Source organism: Podarcis bocagei, assembly GCF_964188305.1.
Source record: "Podarcis bocagei genome assembly, chromosome: 9".
Taxonomy (NCBI): Eukaryota; Metazoa; Chordata; class Lepidosauria; order Squamata; family Lacertidae; genus Podarcis; species Podarcis bocagei.
In genome coordinates this window covers 22,156,095-22,172,754 of record NC_138134.1, presented here as the reverse complement: position 1 = coordinate 22,172,754, position 16,660 = coordinate 22,156,095, and the positions used below count along the sequence as shown (strand labels likewise).

Genomic DNA, 16,660 nt, shown 5'->3' with positions numbered 1-16,660 from the left:
ATACATCGTGACTTGAGAAGAAGAGTGCCATTTTCTTTTTCACCTCAGGCAACAAAATGTATTGGGCCATCCATGTCACTTGCTTTCTAACACATATTGATGTGGGACTACTCAGGGATCCAGATTTTTTTGTTGGGATGGGGAGTTGTCTGTAGCATTTGTTAACAACTCATCTACATTTTGATGCTATTAGTAGTAACAGTCTCTAAAGCAGTATTTCCAACAACTCATCTACATTTTGATGCTATTAGTAGTAACAATCTCTAAAGCAGTATTTCCAACATAACAAGAAATATTTGCACGTATTTGCCTTGCACATGAAATATTTGTATTTTTAACATCAACCTGAAAGTTAGAATGAGGCTGAATGGCCTTCTCCCTGGTCTTAATACCACCAGTCAGGATATGTAGCAAGGTCCCTCAGGCATCCATCTGTCTGTCTGCAGCTTCAGTTGATGGAGACATAATATAACAGAAATTTCTGGTAAAGAAAGACTAAAAACATTGCATTAGCCCTAGGTGAATACATTCTTGGGAGGTTGGAGGCAGTGGGTACAACAGGTGAATGTGTGTCTGTGAATGCCCTTTTTGGGGGTCACAATTGCTTATAGAGCCAATTTGCAATTTTAGTTTTTAAATTGGGATACAAAGAGCACTAAGGTTTAGGTGGCTTAATACAAGTGTTGCCCTGTCATTTGGCAAAGACATATGAGGCTGGCTTTCTCTGCAATAAATCCAGAACTGTCAGTTTGGTCCCCAGTCATTAGTTTAGAACGGGGAACTACAACTATTTTAAATGCACTTACTTCACATACATAGTTCATAGCACTGTATGTGCTTGGTTTTCTTGTTCTTTTTTTGTCTAAGTTCAAGAAGCTTGAATGGCTCTTGCTTGGGATGCAATCCTGCGCTGAGTTACATTTGACCTTGGTAGGTTTTGTTGCTGGGGCAGGACTGTAGCGCTTCTTACTCCTAAGCCATAGATTTCCAAAGGGTGAAAATGGAAGGAAATGCAGGAAAGTAGTGTGATCTAAATCCATCTGTGACTATTGCTCTCCATGGAACTAGGGCACAAAGTGCAAACCTGTCCTCTTCATGAAAGCACAGGCAATTATGTGGGCACATTTGCAGCAACTGAATCCCTTCCCCACCCTAGCATGTTCTTGTGGACATGTTGGGAGTGTAAGGCTACAGAAAGCAGACTTTCTGCCAAATCTTGTTCCCTTGGGAACTTGCAGTTGCTGTGTGGAAGGGAAATGGCGTTTCACAAGAGGAGACTTGAATGTTCTGGATACTGGTTATCTCTCTGTGATGGAAGACCCCTGGCATAGAATTCTGGTTTGTTCTGCCCTGAAACACATCACCTGGTTCCCAATTCATTGTAAATGGAAATAAGTATATTTTTAGAGAGGCGCAAACAATGCAAGGATGTTCGCAATGTATCTGCAAATTTTAGCATTTACCTTCTAGTTTTGTTTAAATGGGGCAATATACAACAGCTCTTGAGAGAAGATGTCTCTGGTCTGAGCCCTTTTGTGCAAAAAATATTGGCATCTTATGGCTGTTCCCACATTGAGGTCCCAATGGTAGCTTCAACATGTGTAGTAGTGGCAAGTTTGTAGACTTAACTACCCAGTTGCCTTCTTGCACCATGTTACTATGTTTACTAGTTGTGAAATTTGTCTTCATGAACCCTCTTGTTGGGGCAATCTGTATCCAGTTTCATGGAATGGGAAAGTAGTTGCAAAAATAATCCTTACTTGACTAAATCAAAGCTATATACAAAGGTAAGAACATAGCTGACTCAGGAAGGTGTGTGTGTGTGTGTGTGTGTGTGTGTGTGTGTGTGTGCTGGTCCCCAAGCCTCTGGCTAGGATATTTTGATGCATATGCTTGCTACCATTTTATGTTGCTTAAATCTGCCAGCTCTCTGTTACCATCTGAATAAGGATGAGTTTGCTTTAACTTTAAGCTTTTCTCACTCCCTGCTGCCTTTGACACAATCCTCACTACAAATAGGGTGTTTTTTGTTTTGTTTTGTTTGCTCGCAGGCGGATTTATTGCACTTTGACTTCAATAGTTTATTTAAGGCCTATGCCTTTAAAATGGCAGTTCCACCCACAGGCTGCCTTTAAAAAGGAAAATCTCTGTTGTGAGGTGGAGCTGAGGACCGCACTGCCAACAAAATTATAAGTAGTTGCTTCAGCTTGCTTGGGAACATCTGGAGTTTGGAGGATGATATATAGTAGTAGGTCTCTGTAGCAATTTTAGAGACGTTGAAAGCCAGATTGAGTTACTGGTCTTAGCAGTTATATAGCTCCTAGGATCTTATGTCTATGGAAAGGGATTAATCCTTCCTTTCTGCAGACTTGACGCTGCCACCCAGTGAAATATTTTTGTGAGCTTGTCTGTAATTTGGTGAATCTTTACTTATCACCAGAGATAAGTAAACGGTTGTGACTATTTTTTGAAATCTAGCATAGCACTAGGCAGCAACTTGCAAGATATCTTTTCCTGCATAAAACCACAGAGAATTGGAATTCTTAAAGACGACTTGAGAAAATTGGTGAGTTGGAGCTGCTTGGGATTTTATATCATGTGTATCTCAAACTGCATACTTAAATTGAGGTAGTATATCAACCCATGATTTGGATAAAAAAATTTAAAAGTAAGGTAATGATACTATTTTATTCATTCTGCTTGCCCTGATAATTCATACGGCAGTGCTGTTTATATCCTGTCATGAAAGCATAGCTATCTCTTTGCAGGTGTTAAATCTTTTCTGAAGTCCTATCAAATGCAACAGTTCTGTATAACATTAAGATTATAATCTACCTTTTCTTGAAATTCATAGCTAGCCATCACTAATTTCACTAACTTCTGCTTATTTTAATATTCTTAATCTTAAACACATTTAAGGCATTTTGCATTTGGGTATGTTCTCTGAGAAAGAGCTTTATAAACTGTGTGTTTCCATGTATCTATCAGAAAAATTGAATTGTATTATGAATTGGTATTTTAAGCTTCCAAGGACATTTTGGTGAAAGTAAGATTTTGTGCAGAAAAAATACCTTCATGTTTGACATGGTAGCTATATCAGTCTGTTTCATTATATTGTCGCATGGAGCACAAAAGAGTACTTCTGAACTTTGAAGTGTCTGCTCAATGTGAGAATAGGATTTAGATCCAAGGTGTTCTGAATCTGGGTATTCTTGAGCTTATCACCATGTCTTAAAGCAAATGTGGAAAACCTGGGTACCTTACACATGTTGGTACACTCTCATGGGGGGTAGGACCATAGTTCAGCAACCACTTTGTATGCAGAAAGTCCCATATCCAATCCCTGGCATCTCTAGATAGAGCAGGGAAAGACTGTTGTCTGAAACCTGGAGAGCTACTGCCAGTCACTGTAGAGCCAGTGCTAAGCTAGAAGGACTCAATAGTCTGACTTAGGAAGATGTTTTATATCAACTCTTATGTTCCTATCAGCCTCTGCCACTGTGTCTGGGGATGAGATGGTGGGAGTTGTGGTCCAACAGCATCTGGGGGCCACCACCCACGTTTGTATAAATATGAATAAGACAAGTATTGCAAAAGGACACCATGAATTTGCAGTGTGGAGGAGGTCCAAGCTAACCACTTCAGCGTTTGTCCCTGGACTTCTCACCCCATAGAAAAGAGGGGGGGGGATATCTAACTCTGGTTTTAGAAGTGAGGTAGTTGTTTTCTTGGAGATAAACTCTGAACTGGTGAGTGAGACAAGATGGGGCTTCCTGAAAGAAATCATTGGAAGGAATCAGATCATCCCAACACCAAAAGAAGGACCTGTAAGTAAACCTATGCAGCATGGAGTTGTTTCTTAAAGGAAGCCTAAGCAGCCTTCAGCTCTCCCAGATGCAGTAGGTGCAGAATTTAGAGACTTGGTGTAAAGAAGGCTTGCTGGAGGACTAGCTGGAACTAGCCAAAGAGGTTTACGAGGCAGGTGATTTTTTGAGATTGGATAGTTAAGCAATAAGTTTACCCCAATAAGTTTTCAGTGTCTGGGATCAGGTTCTTATTATTGGTATACCTCTAAGAAGGATTAATGTCAAAACCCCATGAGTTATGGGGTCAAAGTCAACTTGGAAGTTTAAGTTACAAAGATGCCGTGAAGAAAGAGGGATTACTGACAGTTTGTCTAGCAGATCAGTCCTGCCGGTGTGGCATAATATACCTCAGTAAGTGACTTATTCAAGGTTTAAAGTTTAGATCTATATTTTGCATAGGGCACATTATATTGGCCTGGGTTCAGGGGCAATTAGAGGAATAAAGAAGAGTTCCCTGCAGAACTGACTGTAGATGTGAGGAGTTTTGTAGGTTTGGCATATATAGAGATGATTGCAATGAAAGACAGGCGACCCTAGGAACCTGTTCACTGAGAGGGTTTGGAAGCTTCCTATGATCTTCATGGAAATATGCCTAGAGAACTTTTGAGAAGCAGTAGAAATTGCTACACAAATTGAGTCTTTCTGCATAGCATCTGGACCAAGAAAAATACTGTCGAGTAATATCCAAAGGGCTGCCAATTTGGTTCGCTGGAATTAGTTCACAGGTTAAAATTACCATATTGGCCTGAATATGAGCTTCACTTTTTTCCCAAATTCTGATCATGAAAAGTTAAAGTGTGGCTTAAATTTGCGACCTTACAAAAATTGGCTTTTACGATATCGCTGCTGAAACAGATATATGGTAAAACAGAACGGGTGTGAGTGCCTGCAGAATTTTAAGGTAGCAGCTTATATTCAGGTATTGTCTTTTTTCCTCCCCCCCCCCAAAAAAAATTCTAAAGGTGCAGCTCATATTCAGGTGCGGCTTATATTTGGGCCAATACGGTAGATATTGGTACTTTCTGACTTCAGTGAACTAATTTGTAAGGAATCACAAATACTGATTTTGAAAAGGAGATACACAACTGAAAGTTCATCCAGAAACCACAAACTCCACCACTGTCAGGAGCTGCTGCACTCTGCCCTAGGTGGTGAACCACTGCAACCTTTTTCGTTGAATGCCTTTTGGGCTGATTACACGTACCCAATCGTACCGTTGGATCTTTCTGGGCAGTCTTCCTTTTCCAGTTGACCCTGCCTTGAGCTACATGGTTTACCTGAGCTGTAACATTTCTGTTCTTTCTCTTTGGTCCTTATTCTTTCGGTGTTCTGCAATTCTTGCCTTCTGATCATCTTGACTCCTGGCACATATTCCAGATCCTGCTTCTTCCATTATAAGCCTCTAAGCTATTATAGTTCATAAAAAAGACATCTGAACGTGAAACGTGGGCTGTGAACATTTTACTCTGAATCCAGAGTCTCCAACTGCTGACTATTAGCCAAAATCCATATTGATCTCTGTCCTATCACTTCTTATGAAATACTGCATTTTGATGTGTCCCCCTTCCCAACTAGCTTCAATCTGAATTGAGAAAATGAATGACATAGCTGCATTTTAAGCTTGCACTAGCCACGCCACTTGAGAATACATGATCTGATGGTGTCCACGAATGTGCCAGATTTTAAACAGATCTGATAAAAAATGCCACAAGTACAGGAAGTTAGCTCTTTGAAGCGTATGCCATTTAGTGGTTTTAAACCACTGTGGTTTGTGTGGGCACTGCTGCAATTCACTGAACATAGGAGAAGGCCCTTTCTCCTTTGAACCAATATGGAAATAATTGACTTTAAGAGCTTCCAAGAGACTCTGGCATGCTTTCAGCTGCAGTTACATAACTATCCAGTATTGTAACAGGCTTAATCATAACACAGGGACCGAGCAGTCTGGCCTTGTGTACCAATTCTGATAACTACTATCATATGGTGATTAAAATGCTGAGCTTAAACCAGGGGAAAGTAGGTGCAGGTGCCTATTTGCACCATGTTTGCTGCACAGTTAGCTTTCCCCCAGTTGCTTCTCTCAGCCTAGCAACAGGGGTTGTGATAAAATGGGGAGCAACTCTCGTATATAAGTTGCATTGAGCTCCTTGGAAGCAGGGTGGGATATAAACGGGGGGGGGGGGGGAATGAATTACTTCCAAGGCCTTGGTATCATTCTTTCTACAATGCCTCATGGCGGTTGCTGTTCAAGCAATTCAGTCTTGCTGTGGCTAACCTTTTTAATCATTTATGGAAAGCAGGCCCTGCGTTTCTTTCTCCTTTTCATCTTCCCTTACACGTTTTGAAGGCTATTTTTGAAATGAGATTGCCTACACGGAGGAGCTCTCCTGCAAGTGCCTGTCACCCTTTATCACTTTTAATATGTAGAAATTGCTCAGAGGAATTTCCATCCAGCCTTCTCACGGTCCATAGCATTGTTGGTATTATTGCAAACATCTGCTCAGAAGTAGGAGCTTTGATCTGGGACCGTTTGCTGAATTCATGCACGGCGAGGGACAAAGCTGAGTCGCTCACTTGGCCATGTGTGGCATGTTAGGAAAGTTGTGGTGTGTGCTGCCTAATTCCAGGTCTGCTAAAGTCAGTGGCTGCTTGTGAATGTCTGGATTGCAGCCTACGACTGCCATCCAAAGGACATTTGTTCTATTGAAATCAATGATGTTTAATTCCAGGTAAGTGCCTCCAGAGGCCACCTTGGTCATACCTGTGCATATCAATCATAGTGGTGCTACTGTGGCTTTGCAACATTTTTTCTTCTATATTTATTACAGTAATTTATATCCCACAGAAAACTACTCAAGGCAGGTCTCGATTTTAAAATATGTACAAAAAATGCAAATAAAACATTGTTAAATAAATTAAAATTACAGGAATTTAAAGGCATTATGGAAGAGGTAGTATTTAGTTTTTTTAAAAGCACGTTGGAATAAAACTGTTGCTTTTGCAAGTTATTATACAGCAATGTAATCTTGATGCACGTGCCTCTTTTGCTCCTCACAAGGTCTTTGCAATACCACGCACTCAGGGTTTTTGTGCAGCGGCTGGCTTGTTTTGCGATCTGCAGTGCCATGCAGCAACTTTAAGCACTGCACCGACTGTTTGCCTTGTACTGCGTAAAAGCAAACACATAGTTAAGAGATCATTTGCTTGGGTAAACTTCAGTTATCACTGCAGCTTGTGGGGAAATAATGTCTAAAGTTTGGCTTCCTGTGGCTGCATCCTGTACCCACTTGCTTCATTGAACTCAATGGAAGTTACTTCCGAGAAGGCATGTATAGCATTGTGTAGGTTAGGAGAGTGTCCATTAGACCATAGAATCATAGAGTTGGAAGGGACCTTGAGGGCCATCTCATCCAACCTGCTTCAATGCAGGAAGGTTTGGGGCTCAAACCCAGGACCCTGAGTTTAAGAGTCTCATGCTCTACCAACCGAGGATAGGATTCCTCTCCCCTCCCAACTTATAGTTATTCCTTGATTGCTGTAGAATTACTTCTTTATTAAGGGCAGCCTACTAATAACACAAGGGATGTGGGTGGCGCTATGGGTTAAACCACAGAGCCTAGGACTTGCCGATCAGAAGGTCGGCGGTTTGAATCCCCGTGACAGGGTGAGCTCCCGTTGCTCGGTCCCTGCTCCTGCCAACCTAGCAGTTCGAAAGCACGTCAAAGTGCAAGTAGATAAATAGGTACCACTCCGGTGGGAAGGTAAAAGGCGTTTCTGTGCGCTGCTTTGGTTCGCCAGAAGCGGCTTTGTTATGCTGGCCACATGACCCGGAAGCTGTATGCCGCCTCCCTCGGCCAATAAAGCGAGATTAGTGCCGCAACCCCAGAGTCGGTCACGACTGGACCTAATGGTCAGGGGTCCCTTTACCTTTACTAATAACACAAATACAGGTCATCAATACAACTGATCACAGCAATATCCTTGAACGATATGCAACTGATGTATTTGAGAGACACATGGAGTGTTTATTTTCTAGCTCTCTTTAACAATTCAGTTGCCGGTATTAACTGGTGCAGGGCTTCACGAGCTACACTAACGGATGGAAGTATCAACCTATTCTAGACCTACTTTCCCCTCTAAGCAACTCTGTGGAAGTTGAGCAGGTGATGTGCCTACACAAGAAGCCACCTGGAAACTCCTCAGCTCATGTCTTGAGGTTCATGATGGAAGAAAGATGGGATGTAAATTAAAGTGTCTGGAGCACTGGGCTGAGGAGAAGTAAGGCAGGGATGTGGGAGAAATGTGCTGTTTCTTTTTAACCCACTCCCCACATCACATTCATGCTTTGTATGTGAACTCATGTCTCCCATTGTTCTACCATGGTGTGTTTGTGACTTGGAGCCTCATTTCTGAAGCATAATATTTGAATATGCTTTGCTATTCATCACTGCTTTTCGCTGTGGATGCTATCCAAAGACAGTCATGTACATACTTGCTGCAGCCATTCAGGGCACACACTGCTGAAAACTAGTTCCAGCTTTTCTTATGTAGCACTTGCTGGTTAAAACTTGACACTCTCAGTTCATAGAATCATAAAATTGTAGAGTTGGAAGGGACCCTGAGGATCATCTAGTCCAGCCCCCTGCAGTGCAGGAATATGCAGCTGTCCCATATGGGAATCGAACCTGCAACCATGCTGTAACCAAGTGGGCCATCCAGAGGAATGCCAATAAAATGCCCTAATCCAGATACGGAGATCTGTACATGGCGGTAGGCTTCTGTGTAATGCTTCCTGGAGTAGGAACTGCGTTGTGCATCGGGATGTGAGCGCTGTCTGTCAGAACAGCTTTTGTTTCCAGTGGATACATTACACCTGGCCCAAAGACAAGGATAAACAACATTTTCCTGTGTATCTTTGAGCTTGGAATGCATAGCTCAAATGAACCGATTAAACTAATCAAAACTTCCTTGTTAGATATGCCAAGTCACCAAACTGGCTTTGTGGGTATGTATATAACATATGCCCAGTTTCCACAGGGAAAGAAGCCAAAGTGACTTCGCCTTTCGTGTATAATGGGAAGGACTTATACAAATAGCAAAGCTCCCCCCCCCCTTGTTTGGCAAATAGGTGGGCACGCTCAGTGTCATCCAATCACCTGTGGCTGCTTTTCCTCCACCCCCTATGAGCAAGCAGCTCCACACCACCTCCCTGTTTCTACTTTTAAGGCAGATGTTTAAGTAAAATCCGTCTGAACCGTTTGCTGCCTACACTTACAGATACAGAAATCCATATAATCTGAGCATTATTGTTGGGTGAGTAAAGCTTGGGCTGAAAGTAAACCTGTATCGAAGTAGAAGCTTTGCAGCTTGGAAAACATTCACTGAAATGGTTTGTTGGCAGGAATTAGCAGTTAAGCGTACAAACTATATTGAATGCATAAAAGAAAGAAACGGGGTGTGGGGAGGAGGATTTTATTCCTCAGGGGGAAATGTCTGAAACTCTGATGGTGCTCTGCTTTCCTCAGTAAACACCTTAAGGATTCCACACCTGGAATTTTGCAAAGATACTTATGTGCAGCATAAATGAAAACTGACAGATAATCTTGAAAATATTTTAGCATAATTGAGCATCTGGGGCTGTCTTTTCTCCTTCTGCTGTAGCTTAATGGGCAGCTGTTCTAGAGTGATAAGGCTGGAAGGTGCAGGGAGGAGAACACTTTGCTCTGGGATTCCCAGTGTGGCACCTGAGGACACCAGGACAGCCTCTGGCACACACCCCACTCCCCTTGTACCTTCCAAGGCCTACTACTTCTCTCAATTTTGCATTTTAAAAATTGAGGGGGGTTGGGCTTTTATTTTGGGGGGGTGGGCAGCTTTTTTGCCTGTGTTCCGTTTGTTTTCAGTGTGTGTTTTGTCTGGCAGGATACTGACAATCATCAGTTTTTCTTCTGTGAAATTGGTATTTTGGGGTACCAATGACAGTTTCTTAGATTTCCTCTCCAGAGCCCAAAAGGCTGGGATCTCCAGGCTTAAGTTTCTAAAAACTTTTTTACAAGCTGCAACATGTGTGCTGTTGCTATCTTTCCTTCTTTTTCTTTTTTTAAAGTTAGAGGACAAGCCATGGTGGCAAGTTTTTTACGAGTCAGTATATCAGAAATGGCAATCGTATTATCAGCAGAAGCTTGCAATAGCAATTGTATTTACCTGCAAAAGTATTGCCTTTTGAAAGCTGCAAAATGTGATACCCTTCCACACCTGCTGTGTTCCGAACAGATGTTCGAGTACCAGGCATCAGAAATAACTGAATATTTATTGTGACTGTTGTCGTACTTTCATAGGACAAGAGAGAAATGCAGCTGCAGCCCTATAAGAGATGGCAACTCTGCTATGAGCTAGGACTATCCTACTCTAGATAGCTGAATTAGCTAGAGCATGGTGTTGATAACCCCAAGTTTGCAGGTTCAATCCCCACAAGGTTTTCAACCTTTTTGAGTCCACAGCTCCCTTGACCAACTACATTCTTTTTGCGGCGCCCCTGTGGGGCTTAGGAGCCCAGTTATGTCACCCCTTTCCTGCAGAACTGGCAGCCCCTCACCCTTATTCAAACACTCTCCCTTGCGGAGTGTTCCCTCAGCCTCCTCTCCCTTCTCCTTGGGAGTCCTCTGGGCAGCCGCTGCTGCTGCCCCTGGTCTCTGAGCTGCCCTCCTGCCCCAAAGAGAGGTGCCTCCTCACACTGCCCCATATGGCCTGGGACTTGTCTGTCCATTCCCAACAACAAGGGCTGGTGGAGTGGCTGGCTGGGCTCCCTCGCCTGCTTGCTTGCTTACTCCAAGGCCACCTTAGCTCCTGGCAACCAGCACTCCCCTGGCCAGCCCAGAGTCACCATTCGCCTGGGGAGCCTGTAGCCAGGGCTGCTGCAACAGCTTTGCAATCCTTTGGGAGGCAGAGATGCAAGAGGGCATGGGGCAGGGGGAGGAAAAAGGGACAGAGGCCAGTGTTGCCCACAGCACTCCTGACCATCATTCAAGGTGCCCCAGGGTGCCACAGCACACTGGTTGAAAACCACTGCCATTTGGGATAGCTGCATATTCCTGCAATGCAGGGGTTGGACTTGATAATCCTCAGGGTCGCTTCCAACAAGTCTATGATTCTATGGTTGCAAGAGCTCTGTGGATTATGGAACATAAATTGTTTTTTTTAAAAAAACTTTTTTTATTCAAAATTAAAACAAAACATATTATCCAGAAACATATCATCCTTATTTCCCCCCTCCCCCCCACAAACCCCCCACCCCCGACTTCCCTCAGTTCCAGTCTTTGATTTCTCTAAGAATGCTGTTTTCTGCATGTTACACAGTTGTACAGATCCTCAAACTATTTAGCTGATTATTATCAATAAAAAGTTTGTGAATGTTTATTCAAAGCCAGCCAAGGAGTCCAGTTCGCTTTATTGAGTCTTCAAATACTTTGTAAAGGGTTCCCATTCATCTTTAAAGTCACAGTTATCCTTGTCCCATAGCTTATATGTCCCGTAGTTTATACTTACCTGGCAGAAGAGACACCTTGATCATGGAACATAAATTGAAGGACGTTAAAGGGTAGAGCTGGTTTGGTTTTTTTAGTTTAGATTGTGAAAGTTAGAGTAGAAACTCCTATCAAGTTACATTAGCAGGGGTGGGAATCATAGAATCATAGAATCATAGAATCATAGAGTTGGAAGAGACCACAAGGGCCATCGAGTCCAACCCCCTGCCAAGCAGGAAACACCATCAGAGCACTCCTGACATATGGTTGTCAAGCCTCTGCTTAAAGACCTCCAAAGAAGGAGACTCCACCACACTCCTTGGCAGCAAATTCCACTGTCGAACAGCTCTTACTGTCAGGAAGTTCTTCCTAATGTTTAGGTGGAATCTTCTTTCTTGTAGTTTGGATCCATTGCTCCGTGTCCGCTTCTCTGGAGCAGCAGAAAACAACCTTTCTCCCTCCTCTATGTGACATCCTTTTATATATTTGAACATGGCTATCATATCACCCCTTAACCTCCTCTTCTCCAGGCTAAACATGCCCAGCTCCCTTAGCCGTTCCTCATAAGGCATCGTTTCCAGGCCTTTGACCATTTTGGTTGCCCTCCTCTGGACACGTTCCAGTTTGTCAGTGTCCTTCTTGAATTGTGGTGCCCAGAACTGGACACAGTACTCCAGGTGTGGTCTGACCAGAGCAGAATACAGTGGCACTATTACTTCCCTTGATCTAGATGCTATACTCCTATTGATGCAGCCCAGAATTGCATTGGCTTTTTTAGCTGCCGCGTCACACTGTTGGCTCATGTCAAGTTTGTGGTCAACCAAGACTCCTAGATCCTTTTCACATGTACTGCTCTCAAGCCAGGTGTCACCCATCTTGTATTTGTGCCTCTCATTTTTTTTGCCCAAGTGCAATACTTTACATTTCTCCCTGTTAAAATTCATTTTGTTTGTTTTTGCCCAGTTCTCTAATCTGTCAAGGTCGTTTTGAAGTGTGATCCTGTCCTCTGGGGTGTTAGCCACCCCTCCCAGTTTGGTGTCATCTGCAAATTTGATCAGGATGCCCTTGAGCCCATCATCCAAGTCGTTGATAAAGATGTTAAATAAGACCGGGCCCAAGACAGAACCCTGTGGCACCCCACTAGTCACTCTTCTCCAGGATGAAGAGGAACCATTGATGAGCACCCTTTGGGTTCGGTCAGTCAGCCAGTTACAAATCCACTGAGTGGTAGCAGAGTCAAGACCGCATTTTACCAGCTTCTTTACAAGAATATCATGGGGCACCTTGTCAAATGCCTTACTGAAATCAAGGTAGGCTATATCCACTGAGTTCCCTTCATCTACCAGGCTTGTAATTCTGTCAAAAAATGAGATCAGGTTAGTCTGACATGACTTATTTTTCAGAAATCCATGCTGACTATTGGTGATCACAGCATTCCTTTCTAGGTGCTCACAGACTGTTTGCTTAATGATCTGCTCCAGAATCTTCCCTGCTATTGATGTCAGACTGACTGGGCGGTAATTATTTGGGTCCTCTCTTTTCCCCTTTTTGAAAATAGGGACAACATTTGCCCTCCTCCAGTCTGCCGGGACTTCGCCTGTTCTCCAGGATTTCTCGAAGATGACTGCCAGTGGTTCTGAGATCACATCTGCCAGTTCTTTTAATACTCTTGGATGCAGTTCATCTGGCCCTGGAGACTTGAATACATCTAAACTAGCCAAATATTCTTGTACTGTCTCCTTAGTTATTCTGGGCTGTGTTTCCTTTGCTGAATCATTTGCTCCAAATTCTTCAGGTCGGGCATTGTTTTCTTTATCGGAGAAGACTGAGGCAAAGAAGGCATTGAGGAGTTCAGCCCTTTCTGTGTCCCCTGTTTGCATTTCACCATCTTCTCCTCTGAGTGACCCCACTGTTTCTTTGTTCTTCCTTTTGCTACGAACATACCCATAAAAGCCTTTTTTGTTGCTTTTAACCTCTCTAGCAAGCCTGAGTTCATTCTGTGCTTTAGCTTTTCTGACTTTGTGTCTACACGTGCTGGCTATTTGTTTGAATTCCTCTTTGGTGGTTTCCCCCCTTTTCCATTTTTTGTACCCATCCTTTTTAAATCTTAATTCAGTTAAAAGTTCTTTAGATAGCCACCCTGGCTTCTTTAGGCACCTTCCATGTTTCCGTCTCATTGGTATTGGCTGACGTTGTGCTTTTACTATCTCCCTCTTAACAAACTCCCAGCCATCATGAACTCCCTTTCCTTTTAGTATTGCTGTCCATGGGATCTCACCCAGCACTTCCCTAAGTTTTATGAAGTCGGCTTTCTTAAAGTCAAGAAATTGAGTCCTAGTATGCTTGGCTGCTCCTTTCCGCTGTATAGTAAACTTCAGAAGAGCATGATCACTCGCGCCTAATGATCCTTCCACTTCTACCCCACTAACCAGGTCATCAACATTGGTTAGGACCAGATCTAAAATGGCTGTTCCTCTTGTTGCTTCTCCCACTTTCTGGACAATGAAGTTGCCTGCAAGGCCAGTGAGGAATCTGTTTGACCTTATGCTCTTGGCTGAGTTTGACGTCCAACAAATATCCGGGTAATTGAAGTCCCCCATTACTACTATCTCCCTTCCTTTTGCATGCTTGGCCATCTGTTCCAGGAAGGCATCATCTATGTCCTCCGTTTGGCTTGGGGATCTATAGTAAACTCCCACAATGAGGTCTCTGTTATTCTTCTCTCCCTTAATTTTGACCCAAATGCTCTCACATTGGCTTTGAGGTTCTAAATCTTGGATCTCTTCACAGGTATACACATCCCTGACATATAACGCCACTCCTCCTCCTTTCTTGTCTGGTCTGTTTCTCTGAAATAGATTGTATCCCCCCATTATTACATTCCAATCGTGGGACTTATCCCACCAGGTTTCAGTGATGCCTATTATGTCATATTTAGTTTGCTGTACCAAGAGCTCAAGCTCATCTTGTTTATTTCCCATGCTTTGCGCATTAGTGTACAGACATTGAAGTCCATTAATCATTCCCCCGTGTCTCTTATTTAAGGATTTTTTCCTCCCACCACTAGGTCCGCGTGCTGTTTGCTCCATTTGGTCTATGACATTTGGATGATCATCTTCATTAATTGATAGACTCCTACCTTCAGGAGCACTGTCTCCCTCCCCCACATTAGTCAGTTTAAAGCCCTCCTGATGAGGTTTCTGAGATTTTTGGCAAAAACATTCCTCCCAACCGTTGTGAGGTGCAGCCCATCACTTGCCAGAAGTCCATCTTCAAGAAACTGCAGTCCGTGATCTAAGAATCCAAACCGTTCCTGTTTACACCATTTGCGAAGCCAGCTGTTCACTTCCACTATTTTCCCCTCTCTCCCTGGGCCACGTCGTTCAACTGGGAGGACAGACGAGATGACAATTTGTGTATTTAGTTGCTTCAATTTCCTGCCGAGAGCCTCGTAGTCTCTTTTGATCTTCTCGAGGCTATTGCTTGCAGTGTCATTGGTTCCCACATGAACCAAGAGGAAGGGGTATTTGTCAGTGGGTTTTATGATTCCTTGCAGTCGTTCAGTTACATCTTGGATCTTAGCCCCGGGGAGACAGCACACTTCCCGAGACATCTTGTCAGGCCCACAGATCACTGCTTCTGTTCCCCTCAGTAGGGAATCCCCTATCACCACTACACGCCTCCTCTTGGGTTTGGTCGGGGTTCTTCCGTGAGCTGTCCGTTCCAAGGTCGCCTGCACATTCCCTGAGGACTGACTTTGCTGCTTGTCTTCATATACCTGATCGACTGTAATGAGGGAGAGATCCTCAAATGGAGTCTGCTCTTCGTCTTCCATGCTAGGGGAGAGGACCTCAAAGCGATTGTGTATTTCTAAACAATCAGAGTGAACCCTGGGCCTCCTACTTCTTTGAGTCACGTTTCTCCATATATCTGGCTCCTGTGTTGATGAACTAGCCTCCTTCTCAGGGGAGTCCCCTGTCTCCTCCTTGGTGGGGACGGTGTGCTCTGTTGCTTCCAAGAAGAGCTCCAGCTCTCTAATTCTTTGGAGCGTAGCTACACGTTCCTCCAGTTGCTGGACTTTGTCTTTTAAAAGGGCAATCAACATGCAATTGCTGCAGGTGAAGCTGCCTGCAACCTTTGGCAAGATGGCAAACATTGCGCAGGAATCGCAGGCGACTGCAGCTGTTCCCTCCCCTTCCATCTTGAGATCCTGTTGTTGGGGGTGGCTACAGAGGTCCTCCATCATAAAAAGCTTGAAGACAGGACAAATAACTTCGCCCACAAAAAAAAAAACCTAGGTCTCCCCCAACAAACGTTTGAGACTAGCTCCCCTAAATCTAAAAGATGGATATAACTGCGCGCGCCGCTAGGCGCGCGCCGCTGCCCTACAAACTCTGATAAGCTCCTCCCACAGCTAATCCCCTGCCTCAACAGAAACCCTGCCCCCTCTGACCTTTACACAGGGAAAACAGCTAATCAGCCACAAGAAACACACACACACAAGAAAACCCTTTTTGCTCCTTCTTCAACTGCTGCCCTACAAACTCTGATAAGCTCCTCCCACAGCTAATCCCCTGCCTCAACAGAAACCCTGCCCCCTCTGACCTTTACACAGGGAAAACAGCTAATCAGCCACAAGAAACACACACACACAAGAAAACCCTTTTTGCTCCTTCTTCAACTGCTGCCCTACAAACTCTGATAAGCTCCTCCCACAGCTAATCCCCTGCCTCAACAGAAACCCTGCCCCCTCTGACCTTTACACAGGGAAAACAGCTAATCAGCCACAAGAAACACACACACACAAGAAAACCCTTTTTGCTCCTTCTTCAACTGCTGCCCTACAAACTCTGATAAGCTCCTCCCACAGCTAATCCCCTGCCTCAACAGAAACCCTGCCCCCTCTGACCTTTACACAGGGAAAACAGCTAATCAGCCACAAGAAACACACACACACAAGAAAACCCTTTTTGCTCCTTCTTCAACTGCTGCCCTACAAACTCTGATAAGCTCCTCCCACAGCTAATCCCCTGCCTCAACAGAAACCCTGCCCCCTCTGACCTTTACACAGGGAAAACAGCTAATCAGCCACAAGAAACACACACACACAAGAAAACCCTTTTTGCTCCTTCTTCAACTGCTGCCCTACAAACTCTGATAAGCTCCTCCCACAGCTAATCCCCTGCCTCAACAGAAACCCTGCCCCCTCTGACCTTTACACAGGGAAAACAGCTAATCAGCCACAAGAAACACACACACACAAGAAAACCC

The 16,660-nt window shown here is 43.9% G+C and overlaps 1 protein-coding gene across 5 annotated transcripts in view; it reads left to right on the top strand.

The window, feature by feature from the left end:
- The window catches only part of SLC7A2 (solute carrier family 7 member 2), a 58,185-nt gene that overhangs the window by 14,584 nt on the left and 26,941 nt on the right, over window positions 1-16,660 (top strand). Inside the window, exon 1 of one of the 5 annotated variants that reach the window (XM_081208874.1) lies at window positions 2,187-2,566. The exons of 3 other annotated variants lie outside the window; for them this stretch is intronic. The gene's annotated coding sequence lies outside the window, so the exon portion shown is untranslated. Of the gene's footprint in view, window positions 1-2,186; window positions 2,567-9,035; window positions 9,180-16,660 lie in introns of those variants that run through there. One more of the 5 variants, XM_081208873.1, reaches the window with a different exon arrangement.